The sequence below is a fragment of the Sitodiplosis mosellana genome, unplaced genomic scaffold (assembly GCF_009176505.1).
Source record: "Sitodiplosis mosellana isolate CC-2019 unplaced genomic scaffold, AAFC_SMos_1.0 Smas_scaffold_6166, whole genome shotgun sequence".
In the NCBI taxonomy this organism is placed as follows: domain Eukaryota; kingdom Metazoa; phylum Arthropoda; class Insecta; order Diptera; family Cecidomyiidae; genus Sitodiplosis; species Sitodiplosis mosellana.
The window spans coordinates 2,241,438-2,254,002 of NW_022601407.1; the positions used below are offsets into that span (position 1 = coordinate 2,241,438).

Sequence of the window (12,565 nt, forward strand, 5' to 3'; positions counted from 1 at the left end):
CAAACTAACAAAATACATACTCTTGTTTAACGCAAATTAAGGTTTATGAAACATACTCGCCTTTATCATAGCCACAAACAGTCCAAATACATACTCTACTTTACCTATTTTTAAGTCGAAAGAAACTTGCTCTCTTTTTCTTAAAACAAAATCACTGAAAAACATACTCGACTTTTTAAAAATATAAATCCGAAAAAAAACATACACTACTCTCAATCTCACCTATAGATAGATATGGGAGTTTTTTCTTTGTGCTTTTCTGCACCTTTCAACTCAGAATTTAAACACGGTAGTGATCGATGAACGCAATTGGACTCTTTGAGCTCAATGGAAATTGATTTTTTTGTTTCAAATTATAAAATCCAATTAATGGTAAATTTCTCTGTTGGTAATTATCAGTCAATTTTCATATCATTTGCCCATGTACAGTACTAAAAAAATATAATCATAACATTAGAATATCACGGTTGCAAGTTCAATTTGTTTTGATTTGCTTTTGATGATTTGCTTCAATGTTGTTTCCAATGAATTTCCTTTCAACATCCGAATCCAAATCGCACAGAAGATGTTTATACTCATTTAATTCTAAAGGCATTTTTTTATTGACGTCCATTTCCAAGTAAATCAAGAATTCGCCGAATTAAATCACAATTTCACTATTATTCACAACAATAACGAAGCTAATAAAAATTTGGCTTGTTGTTGATACATCGATCGGATTAAATTTTTCTAACTTATCTAATTTCATGGCAATGGCGAAAAGAGAGAGAGAGAGAGAGAGAGAGAGAGAGAGAGAGAGAAAGAGAGAGAGAGAGAGAGAGAGAGAGAGAGAGAGAAAAAACATATCAAAGAGCAAATAATTGTATGATCGCATAAACAGCGGGTAAATCAGCTTAAATCATGAAATGGACTTTGGCTCAAGTGATTTATTTCATTTCGCTGGTTGCATTAACTTGATCATATCATGAGAGCATCTAATGTAATGATGATAAGAAAGCTAGCGAAGGTGGGGGAAAGACGTATAACATCATAAATAACAGTGAAATTTGAATCAATTTTCGTTTGATTATCATGTAATAGCTTTTGCAATTTTATCTTTCTGTGCACCGACAACAATTTTTGTTTTCATTGATTAAAATTGTTCTTTTTTCACATTTGATATTCAAAAAATGTCTGAATTCAAGTGAATATTCTAGTCAATGTCGGCTGATTTCGCATTACACAACTCATTGTGTCATAGAATTAAAAAGTTTATTTATATTTTGTTTAAATATATTCAAACACGCACCAAATGTCAATTGTAACCGATTTATTTTTATTGCGTTACTCTGTATTTTGACGGTTTGTCAAATAGTATCAATGCAACCTTGATGCGATTACATTTCATGAACATACAATTAAATTGATTACTATAGCTTTATCTAGTTGACCATTTATATTCTAAGTCCGAACAGACCAAAAACACGGTTTTTATTTCTTCTTTTTTCCCTCACATTTTCACATTTTTAGCTCATTTACTCTATATTCTGATATTTTTACTGAAGACTTTAAAAGTAAAGCAAAGCAAAGCAAAGCAATATCGCGACTGTCGAGTATTAAATGCTATCACTGATTCAAATGAACGTTTACAGCAACGATTGATTAAATTTTATTTGGCCACAGAATACATATATCAAATATCTGTTGTTATTCTTTTAATTTCACAAACAAAACGACAGAATACTGATAAAATTCATTCAAAGAAGTTGCGATTTTTCTTGGTGTAGAAAATATAATATCTTTTTGTGCATCGATTTCAACAAACGTTCAGTTTGAATTTAATCAGAAAAATCATGCCCAAAATGCATTTGTAACGTCATTAAACATTGAATCAGTACATTTGGGTGGAAACAACCACTTGCTTTAAAGAAAAAAAATTGAAAATGAACGAAAGAAATCAGTTACATGATACTCACTTCAATATGCCGAAAGTTGAAATGTAGTTTGATCAGTTGATTTTAATTCAGTTAAATATATCCTCTTACTGTTTCTATCAATTTACGTTTAACTCGTTCACCTTACGTTTTAATATTTCTTGCGCTCGACAAACTGACACCGTTAATTATTTTTCAATATATGTCCTATCTGAGCGCAAAATGGGTAGCGAATGGAAACGTATGAATTGTAAATTCACTGAAAAATGCCGTGAACAATTTTATCAACACAGAAAAAATTATTATAATTCATTGAATGTGGCGATTCAATCGCGTTTTTCGGAAGTCAAACGAATTTGTGACAATAACGTAAGATCACAGGGCGAGAAAGTTGACATTTTCACACTGGCGTGATGCGGTGTTTTGAATGTTGTGTGCTCTCGTTTTGTTTACTTGAATCTATACCACGAACATATTGTCTGTTCTATTTGGTTCTTGAGCTCACAGTACGTATTGGCCCTTTGCTGGCTGGTATTGAAAATATCGTACGATAAAATAACACAGCCAAAGATGATGGTTCGACTTTTGACTGCATTTGTGTTGAAATGAATTTATTTTAGGGTGTACATATCGAATGGCATCGAAAGGCGATTGTCCTGGAAAATTTTCACGGTGTTCACGTCGAAACCATAGCCTAAACACCTATTTGTAAATATGTTTCTTTTAAAGAAGGTTATTCAAACGAAAACGAAAATGTGACCACCTATATTGGCTTAAGTTATGCATATGTAGTGGTTCGTTGCGTAAGATGTACATGATATGCGGCTCATTTGCATCAGTTTTCATTATTATATCGTAACCACTTTCGAATCGCATACATAGACACGGTGGCCACAGATGAATACTCCTCTTTATTTTGGCATTCCTCGATGCACCCTATTCTTTGTTATTTTCCAGTATGAATGGCATTAAATAAGCATGTACACGCGCATGGCAAATACAGATTTTCGAATCGTACGATGTTTTACATACGATATGTTTTCATATGATATAACTTTGCAGTCTATACAACACAACACAACACAACACAACACAAACACAAACACACACATGTTGGAAATTGCGATCTATGTTTTTCTTCTTCTTTTATTCTTTCGCCCATTCTTCTTATTTCTAGCATGTTCTTCTTTCGATTCTTTTATAGGGTGCATCAAAAGGAGGATTTTGAATGAAAAAAACAACGTTGACGTTGATCATTATCAAAATATGATACGGTTGAAAAACGTCGCAAAGAAATGAACTAGTTGAGAATAATTGCTGCACTTGATTTGGATGCGTATTTGAATGTTAGCCTGGAGACAGTTATTATTTCCAAATTCAAGAAGAAAAAAACTGAAAACGAATAGGCTGAATTAGATGTGAAGACTTGATTGTCGTGATTTAAAGTGTCAAATTTATAGGAATGCATTCCGAAATATGCATCACAACTCTTAAGCATGCTCTTAACAAAACAAACAATTTGTTTGTATGAATTGGACTGGCGTCTTGAGATTTTCAACAGCAACAAACGATTTTATGGCTCATGAGCGTGAACAATTCAAGTTCATTGATAATGAAATACATTTTGAATATTGACTACCAGTATTAAATAAATTATATTTTGCCTCTAGTGGACAGTTAATATTTGAACGGCTGTATTATTGTGTAAATTGTATACTGGTATCAACAAGCATCCATCACATTGAAGGCAATAACAATAACTCAATTTACCAGATCAGAAAGAACAATTGCCGAAAATTCCCCTTTGAAAATGATTTACTCTTATACTGGACCAGTAAACTGGTGATCTTTTTGTGAAATCCATTGCAGGCGTATTCTCAATGAAGTTTTAAGGCCAATTTTCATTATTCTATGTAAAACCAATGAAATTTCAATAAAGAATTCTGTTTGCACACCAGAAAACATTTAAAAAGCGATCCCATGTGGGCATATTCGAAGCCAAAAAAAATCCAAACTATGAATCAAAGAATCATAGACTACAATAGCTGTTCTAATACAAAAGACTTTCTGCTTTTCTCAACAATTTTCCTACTCGATTCTGATTGAAGACGTAGAACCTATTTTATTAGGTTTTTTGTGCCTATCGCTATTAATAAACACCGACAAAAGACGTTAACGAAAAATGCAAATTGACTTGGTTGCGCATAGATGTTATGACAAAAGATAAACACATAAAATACTGACCTACCTCTCTCCGGTATCGTCGAGCAATAATCAAACACGACTCATACGGTTTATTATCAAATCGCGTGGTATCAATGGTTAATGAATACTTTCAATGAACTATTGAAATTGAAATCCGTAATTAATAATAGTAAGCGATTGACTGAAGCAGGAATTGTCGAGGAATTTTAATGGGCGTGCAAAGTGGAGAGTAAAAGTCAAGCAAAAACAAAGTCAATGAGATTTTTGAAACATATCTAACGATTCGAAAAGAAAATTCTCGTGAAGCATGTAATTATACCAACGCCTGTGTTCGATATCTGAAGCCCACATAAAAACCGTACAGTGCTTGAATCAAATGGAATCGAATGAATTAGATGAGCATTTGTATTGAGTAGATATTTTTTCCGTTATGATAAAATGCCAAACGGTAAGGCCACGCGGTTTTTCATCCAAACTGTTAATAAACCAACACTTATCACTCGCACACATATATGCTGACATTCATTCAGTTAAGTGTATGCATATAGATTAACGCGATGTGCTCCAAAGTACAATGTTCACATAAAAATCGTACGACTGTTTTACAACGACAAGCATAGGCAATGCGATCGTTATAAGTATATGCATGTTTATGGGATTTATATAGATGTAGACATATGCATCAGATGTGGATTTTTGTTTGCGTGTGTGAGTTGTCTGGCGGTTGTTGCTGTTGAACATGTGGGCTATATTCATAAATGTGGTGTTGATAAGAAATTTCGGGAGCAAAGAGTTGCAATTTATCTTTATTGCACCTATTTGATTGTTATTAACAACGAAAAAAAATTCAAGCGTAAAAATAACAAAAAGCAAAACATCGATTATATGCGGTCGCGTTTTTAACATACGCGAAGCAGCAAAAACATTCGAAGACAGTTGTGTGTCAGAGTAATACATGTACGAACACATCGATGACTCAAACGAGTTTGTTGATGTACGTGTGTAATTGCTATTTGAACCAATCAGATTTCATCGCGTAACGTTTTCGACGGTGTGGCGTGATGCGCTACGTCATGGCGCACCAGTGAACAGGGATCAATAGACTTCTAATTTCCTTTTCCCCTCTCACTCTTTCGCGCTCTATACACCATGTGTGATGCATGCATACAACGATACCCTCCGTTCGATAGCAGACACATCAACACACACATGCACGCCACACCACTACAAAATGTTTCGTTGTATTAGAATCGTACGATATTTTTCTGTCGTATTTGAAGTGTAAAAAGAAGAAAGAAAAAAAAAATGGAAACAAACACTTGCAACGGAAAAATTGTCACACGCTAGTTTGTGAGGCTACACATGGTTTTATTTGGAGGATAATGCTTTGCTTCTCCAGCTTGGCTGTCTTTGAAATAACAATAAATTATTAATTTCAATGGAAATGAATCACACCACAAGCTATGGAAAATTGAATTTTATGGTGTCTACGTAAGTTCATAAATACCTTGAATTGAAACAGAGGAATCGTTTCTTGGCAAAGCAAAATTCTTTAAATGGTGTGAGTGTGTGTCATCACATTTTATTTAACTGTCTCTCACGTCTATTGTCTCAATGCAAAACTATTTCTCTATTCAATGTAATTCAATTGATGAATCAAATGCCAAAGTTGTCATCAAAATGGACTGAGTACATGCCTCAATACAAAAAATATTTGCGGTGGCAAAACAACACACAACCGGCGGCCAGCTCATCAGATAAGCTAATATAGGCGTTCTCAATGTTGACTGGGGCCATTTACAGTGGAGCATATTTGACACATTTTTTTTTCTTCGCTTTTCTCCTTCTGTATGTCAATACTATTAATAGATTTTTCATTTTTCTAATTAAAGTGTGTCCTTATCAAAGAACATTCACTCGTTTGCGCAATGTTCCGTAATATTCGTTTGGCGGAATGTCGTCAAAACAAAACCAATATTATACGATGATTTGTTCCATTAATATATTATGATACGTGTTTTTGTCGATTATTTTAATTGAATCAAATAAAATAACTGACCAATAAGCAATTTGATCATAGACCGTATTTAATCATAGTTGCACACAAACAATTTGAATCACTCACTCTTTTTTTTGGTATAATTTAATAAAGTTAAGCTCACCTTGGATAACAATTTCTCGTGTCTTCTTCGATCCTGAATGCTCGCGAATTATTACGACGATTTGAGATTCACTTCAACGGGCATAAAGGTTTTATTTTTATAAATGAAAAACACACAAAAAAAAATATCAACGATTTCTTTGTCAATGTCTTTGTCCCTACAAAGAGATTCACTGTCTGTCCGTTGTTTTCGGAAAGTCACGCGTTTCTATGCATCAAGATAAAAATGATGCGTGATATATTCTCGTATGCAAACAATAAACACGAATTAAAGTACCACACTAAGCAAATTTGATTTTGTTTTTTTTTTTCTCTGCTGGCTATAGAACACACACAAATTATGAGCAATTGTTGATATTTTCAGTCCACTTTGTTTTTTTTTTGTTTCCTTCAACTTTTATTCTTGACGTAATATCGTCTTAAATCCTATGAATATGATGTGAATATCTTTGGTTCTGCTTAACGTACGATCCAAGACTGAATCACACAACTGTGTACACTCTGAGTAGCACGAGTATCGTCTGAATTTCGTATAGTTGTACGGTGAGTAAATGCAGCTGATGATAGATTTTCAATGCTTACTCGTTTTTTTTTCTTTCGTCTTCTCTTGTTGTGACTGTCAAACTGAAAGCTATGGGAGAAAAGCACACACATTAAAAGGATATCCAAATTGCTAGTCATAGTTTTGGGCAATTCAATGTCTTGTTTTCATTTTGTTATTGATATGAAATTTTTATCTGTTTATCCGTTTTTAGACACACACAAAAAAATGTTTTGATTTTAACATAAAACATGATGTAGATTATTAACGGAGATAAACGCAACTGAATCACACCAATTATTACTAACATTTATACCGAAATTAATCTCAAGATAAATAAACAAAATTCTTATCAATCATTCACATTTTACTTACTGGATTTTTGAATGAAAATATTCTATTTCAATTGAAATTGTGAATCTAAACCAATACTGATTCGATTTTGAATGGCTTTTGTATTGATGTCACACGGAGAAAGCACATGGAAATTTCAATTATCGGAATTTCCACAGAGACCACCACACAAGGAAAGAAAAACGAAAACAGTCAACTTAACCGGAATGAACTTTGAATTATGACGACGTTTCTAAAATAGTAGGAATAAACAACACTGATATAGACAAACCGTCCAAACGAATGAACACACAAATAAGCCAACGCACACACATAAACATATGCACATATACACACGCACACATACAAAGTGCATGTGTTTTTGTTCGAATATAGGCCTAAATGTGTCTAGTACGCTGCCGAAATGAGTATGAATATTCCATAAGTAAATTCTTTTTCTCCGTTTCTTCAAGATTCGAGCGAGAGAAATAACGTGGCGGAAAAATTGTGCACGCATACAAAGAGACACACACACACATACACATACACACATCTATGTACAAAAACTGTGAGCAGATGCAACAAAATGTGTGGTGGTGTGGTGAAAAGAAAGTAGTTATTTATGTATATTAAAACAATGAAACGAAACGCGCGAAATGAGAAACGAGAGAGAGAGAGAGAGAGAGAGAGAGAGAGAGAGAGAGAGAGAGAGGGAGGGAGAAACATTGAATAATGGCTAAATAATAGAATTCAACACTTTATGATATACAAACACCATTGTGTTGCCTCATATTGAACGATATAAGCATTTGGCTTAAATAATTCACATCGATTATTAATATGATTGATTCCGCATAAATCACGCGAAGCTTCATTGAAAAATGGCATATTCAATGGCTTATTGAAAAATGACCGTTAAAAAGGCAAATGTTTTGACATTCATATTTACGAATCACAACTATTATTCTGTCAACGTTCATTGGGGTGCGTTCTTTTCGAAAACGAAATGTTCACATTTCAAAATGTATTCGAAACTCGAAACGATTTCAGAATAATGACTCAACAACGTTACATTCGCAGACGAGAAGATTTTACATTTCAAAGAAAGAAATTAATTTTGAAATTGAATTTCTTTGAAACGAGCATTAAATATGATTTTATGTTAAATATCTTACTGCATTGCAATGTTTGTCACAAGTTCATTGAAACTAGACGAGTTTTTAATCGAAATTTATAAACTAGAAATGGAGACGGTAAATGCATCGGAATGAAAACCCGGACATTTGTTTGGGAAACATACATGCAGGCTGTTTTCACTTTCAAATATTCGATATCAAAATGAATAATCTCGTCGTCTCAAATTAATCGCGTTTTCTTCGGATTGATCATTGCGGATTAATTAATGGGCTGAGAAATGGCTGTTGTGCAAATGATGATTCACAGGACTAATTTGATTGAGATAACCACACCACCAATGGCTCTGCAAACACTACTTAAACCTTCAACCACTTGAGCAAAAACAAACAAATATTAATGCCACTTCATTGTTGCGATGAAACTCAATGGAATGGTATCCAATTTCGAAGAAGGAAGAAATGATGCAATTGTGTGCATAATGAGCGTAATTAGTATTTGAAGGGCATTGTCAGAGATAAAAAGATTGAATGGTGCACCTATAACTGTACAAATATATCTATTTTATAACGAAAAAGGTCAGTAGCTTGTTGCCATTCACGCGTACGCCATACCCAAATGCATGATAATGAAAAATACAAATACCAAAAACAACAAATTTCCAATTCGACTAAGATAAAAACCAATCAGCCAACTGTCTAGCGTATTTTATACTGGAATGCGATGACATATAGGTATCAGATCAAGGATTCGACGATCAAAACGAAAAAATAATCAATTATTGGCCATAGAGACGAATCGAAAATGTATGTTATGCAATAACATAACAAAAGCTCTTATTTGCTTGTACCAGTGTTTGAAATATGTAGACCTGGACTTCAAAAATGATTTGCCACTGGCTTGGACATGATCTACAGGCGTCAATTATTTCTGCAAATATCGTTATCAGTGGTTTTTTTCTTTTGAAAAGTCAATAGAAATTAATTGAATCCCAGTGAGCAATTCTGACTATAAATATATGCATAAACCATAGGCATATAATGTGTATACAAGTATGCCTTATACAGGCCTCACTAACATTGTATTATTATACAGAATTGTGCCTATTTCAGGCATATGGTCCACTTTAGTAATTTTATAATGTGATTGGTCCATTGACTATACATATCTCAGGTCTATTACAGACATACAAATAATGGGCCTGGTCAGGCCTGCGCTGCCATATAAACTACATAGAAAGTGCGTTACAAAATCACCATCCTAACAGGCCTAAATCAAGACATTTTTGCTCATTGGGATACTTCTTACTTCTGCGTAAGATGGTAGCTGAAGTGGTCGCTATCTATTGTGTTTGCTAAAGTGTCATAATTGCAGAGCGTGCCGCTTAGAATTGCGATTGACCGAAATTTTTATTGCGATAACTTAACAAACCATTTCATAATTACGCTTGCACCGGATATATGGTTGTGTGGAAAATCAATTTTTTTATTTAACACTAATTACGCCGACCGAATCGAAAGGATTATTCAATTGAATTGAACTTGCGTGCGAGGTGGTGTGTGACGTCAATTTTAGTGCAAACTCATAATGGGCAAAGGATGAGTGGCTGATTGTCGTCATCATGCTACATATGCATTCCTCAGCTGATACTAAGACGACTTTTTGTGATGATATCAGAGACTCTGGTTATACTTTTTAAGAAATAGTTGATAACCGTGATCCTCAAAGATTATTGACCGAAATTCTAACAGCTCAGAAAAAAACTAAAACAAATATGAACTCGATCAAATGCCGTGCATTCTAGCACTGGATCTGACGCCATGGCACATGTAATGTTACCCAACAACTGTTTGATAAGGTGCGACAAATTATGGCGATAAGATCGCACTTTTAATGAAGTCAATTTTTAGGACCTTGAATTGAACCAATGCAAAAAATAAATAAATAAATAAAGCCGATCGAACCGAATTGAATCGAATAGGGAAACACATCTATAAAGATATCATCAAAGACAATGAATTTTATTTAATCAGTGTATTGTTGATCGTCATTATTGTGTTTTTAAGTGGATCAATGGCAGTTCGCTGAGTCGCTGTCGCTAACAAATCCACTATTTCACTTTCCTGATTGATCATGATATAACGATGAACTTTTCTCTCTCTCTCTCTCTCTCTCTCTCTCTCTCTCTCTCTCTCTCTCTTTTTCACTCTGCAGTGCAACATATCCAATGTTGATTTGAAGTCGTTCCACTTGAGCTCGTACGTCGGTGCATTGTTGTCAATTGCATTATCATCAAACCACTCCAACGAAATTAAAGTTTGATGATGAAAAATAGCGTAAAAAATGCACACAACACACCGTGATTCTATGAGATAAGGTTTAGGGTCATTAATGATCAACCGATACAGTTAAAAGGTAATTAAGCAAGCAATCGAATTGGTTATTGTTCTAACACCAAATAAGAGTTTTTCGATCCACCAAATTAAATTGGTAAATTATCACCTTAATCTATGCAACTTGGTCCATACGAATTTGCATTATGACTTTAATGTGAACACAAGATTTAATTTTTCGTTGTAACTCGCAATGAAATTGCATTTTAACCAAATGTTTTTGGCATTTACATCACAACAATGAATGTCTTCATACGTTGCAAAAGGAAGTATGCACGCGACTGATGGCTGGCTTATAATCTTCAGCAATAGAACTCTGCTCCAGTTTCAGCCACAAACAAATTGGCACACAACTACAAAACAAAACGGAAAATAATTACATCATCCAGTCGAGGCTAAGCGATGATGTATTTTTTTTTTCACTGCCAAGTCATTAACAAATGCAAATACATAAATTTTATATAAGTTTTTGAATCGTTAATGGTAATTTATTTATCTGTATCGATGAATTTATTTGAAAACGGCCAAGAAAATGATTGTATGAAGTATTGGATGCGATTTAGAACGCCGCAAAACAACAATTTCCCCGCTTTTATTTTCCACTAAAAAATCATTCTTTTGAATACGGTAAGTTTGCCATTAATTGCAACACATACCACACACATCACCATTTCTCTTTTGTACAAAAATGTGCTGCGTATCGTGGTCGATTCGCAACACTGTCATCTTTTCTCTTACAGAACAAGTTGCCATACACACATTCAAATGGTGGTATCAATTTCGTGCCAAGAAATAACTGCAATAACATGCAGTATGACAGTCTCAGCGTCGAAATACAAAGTAAGTATGATGTTAGAATTATGGTAAAATTTTTAATTGAAAAAATCATTATTCAATCGTGGATTCAGTGAAAAATCGTTAATTTAGTGAGAATTGTTGATCCATGATGGAATAATGCGGCGGCGAATGTGAGACACACACAAACAAATACCGCAAGATAATAATATCTGCATCATGCGATACTGAGAATATTCGGTTTCTTCTGAGTCTGTCACATCTACGAATCTTGCGAAGACATAAATTTGTACGAAACAAATTCAGTTGATTTAAAGTTGCTGTCGGATCCTGTTTAATTTTGGTGGAACAATCGCTTCTGTTTTTGAGTCAATTCATCTCAATTTTATATACGATACGTGTTCTTACGGTACGGCGAACGAATATCTAAAAATCATAGCGAACGTGTAAAACTTTCTTTCATCTAAAATTGATGTAAATTAGTGTCATAAAAATGATAGTTCGGCTTGATTGAGTCTAGAAAATTGAAAGTCAAACATTATCATTAAAACACGATTTTTAAAAGAAAATAGTCCAATGATTGCAGCACGTTTGAGGCAGCTTCTGTATATATAGACTAAAACGGTGATAGGCAAAGGTGCATGACTTGTGTGAGTGTTTTTTTTTATATTTTGTTTTATCAATTGTATATGATGAGAAAATGTGATCGACAGGAATGATCAATCAGAAACAGATTCGTGTGAATGAATTGTTTGTGTTTGATTGTTCGGTTGAAATGAGTTCGTTTTTCCGGCCAAAAAATGATAAGCAGAAATATGTGAAACAAAAATCGAACAATATTTCAATCAAATTGGTTTGGAAATATGCGAAATTGGCTTTTGAATGGAAAGATACAATTTGTATGGAAATTGTACAGTAGAAATGATTCGCAAAAAAAAACAACCGAGCCGAGTCTGCCGTAAGCAATGTGAATAATATACGCTTGTCTTCTCTCCTTTGTTTCTTTTCTCCTACTCTCTCACGTTTTATTTTTCCTTTGCGCTGCTACAAGATCTGGTAAATTCAAAGGTATGGTGTGCTGCGCGACTAA

General features: G+C 33.9%; 1 protein-coding gene across 3 annotated transcripts in view; it reads right to left on the bottom strand.

Annotated features, from left to right (window-relative positions):
• LOC129575035 (long-chain-fatty-acid--CoA ligase 4-like) overlaps window positions 1–7,672 on the bottom strand; it is a 13,619-nt gene extending 5,947 nt beyond the window's left edge. Inside the window, exons 1-2 of one of the 3 annotated variants that reach the window (XM_055457835.1) lie at window positions 7,196–7,672; window positions 6,281–6,910 (exon numbers count right to left, since the gene is read on the bottom strand). The gene's annotated coding sequence lies outside the window, so the exon portion shown is untranslated. Of the gene's footprint in view, window positions 1–265; window positions 6,911–7,195 lie in introns of those variants that run through there. The other 2 variants (XM_055457834.1, XM_055457833.1) reach the window with 2 other exon arrangements.
• Between the last annotated feature and the right edge of the window lie 4,893 nt (window positions 7,673–12,565).